Raw genomic sequence first — 1,916 nt, 5'->3', positions numbered from 1 at the left:
TGTCTGGCAAACTGTGCAACATTAACAAGTTCTGAATAAATCTTGTTGAAAGAGTGAGTGGCATTTATTTCCTAGTCATTATTTTTTTCCCTTTTTATCAGAAAACAAGTTTCCTGAGGGCAGATTTAGTGTCTCTTGTTTATTTTATGTTACATACAGGACCTACACTATGCTGGAAGTAGTAAGTATCTGCGGACGTGTGTGCTCAGTTGTGTCCAACCCTTTGCAGGCTTATGGACTGTATCCTGCCAGGTTCCTCTGTCCATGGCAAGATATTCTCCAGGCAACAATACTGGAATGGGTTGCCATTTCCTACTCTAGGGGATATTCCCAAGCCCAGAGATGGAACCTGCATCTCCCGCACCTCCTGCATTGCCAGGCAGATTCTTTACCACTGCACCACCTGAGAAGACCATTGAGTGTCTTCAAAGATGCTAATTCCAAGAAACCACTGGTAACCTGATTTTCCAGAATCATGGTACTAAGCCCAACTGATAATATATAGTCCCAAAGTAAATATATGTTGAATGTACAATGAGATGGTTTTGGAATAAAGAGTTTAGCAGGACATTCATGCTTACACAGAGAAACAAAGATGCAGATAGTGCAGACACACTCAAATTTTATTGTTTGTTTGATACATCTGCTGCTTTGAGGCTTATACTTAATGTGAGTCTGTTGAATGATTTACAGGTATACTCATGCACTGAGATGAAGGGCTTTATTATAAATCTTGCTCCTTGTGCTGTAGGATACTGTGCATTTTTCAATGCTGTAAACATAAATAGAAAAGTGTTTTGTCTGTGACAAGGACAAATGTCAGTTGGCAAAGCTCTTAAAGATGCAGAGTTTTGAATTTGAGTTCTCATTATTATAGTGTCCCGATTCAAGAGATAAGCATAAAAAATGCTTTATTCTTATAAATTTTATTCCATAAACCTTTGCAAAGAAAAATGTAATAAAAGTTATTATACAAAAGAAATACATGTAGAAAATAGTGTTAAGCAAAAATAAGAAAATCCATCTCTATCTCCAACATAGTTAATGATGGATAACATTTTAGAGCATATTCTCCCAATCTTTTTATATACATATTTCATTCAAAAATGTAATTATACTGAACACATTATTTTGTTACATGATTTTTCATTTACTGTCATGGAAACTATTCAGTATATATTCATAAAAATTCTCCAGATCATCATTTCTCACTGCTGCTTAGAATTTTAATGTATGGATCTACTGTAATTTACTTACCAAACCCCTAATTTGGGTCATTTTGGTTGTTTTCAATATTTTTGCTGTCATGAAATTGGAGGAATGTGTCCTTGCAGCTAAAGCTGATTATTTCCTTAAAATAAATCTCTAAAAGTGGAATTCTTGGGTCAAGAAGTGTGCAAAATTCTAAGGCTTTTGACACCAAAACTACCCTCATTCCAATTTAATCTCCCAGCAATGCATGAAGCACCTTTTAAATGTGGTTTCACCGGTACTTATAACCTTTATGCAGGAGAATTTTAAAGCATTCACATTTAGTAGTTGGAGAAATCAGGGTGCAGAAGAATCAAGGGTACACAGGCATCAAAAGCAGAACTATAACCCCACTGTCTACATTCCTTAGAACGTACTCTTAGAACAGTGCTCATTGCATCTATCCAAGCAGTGCTTGGAAAAAGTGAGTTTTGGAGATTTTCTGAGCAAAATTAGGGTCTTTTAGTCAAACATGTAGTTGAAAAGTTAAACTGGTTGCAAAGCCTATTGTGGTGATGGAATGAGTCATGTCTGTAGGGTGGTCTCTGCAATTTAAGTTATTTGGCACCAGGAGGCAGCAGAAAGTCACTTTTGTTCTTTTTCCAAGGGTGAAGTGTGGTTTTCCTGAGAAGATGGTCTCCTTTCCACCTTCCCACTTATGGCAT

The sequence above is a fragment of the Muntiacus reevesi genome, chromosome X (genome assembly GCF_963930625.1).
Source record: "Muntiacus reevesi chromosome X, mMunRee1.1, whole genome shotgun sequence".
Taxonomy (NCBI): Eukaryota; Metazoa; Chordata; class Mammalia; order Artiodactyla; family Cervidae; genus Muntiacus; species Muntiacus reevesi.
Note: the sequence above shows the minus strand (reverse complement) of the source record.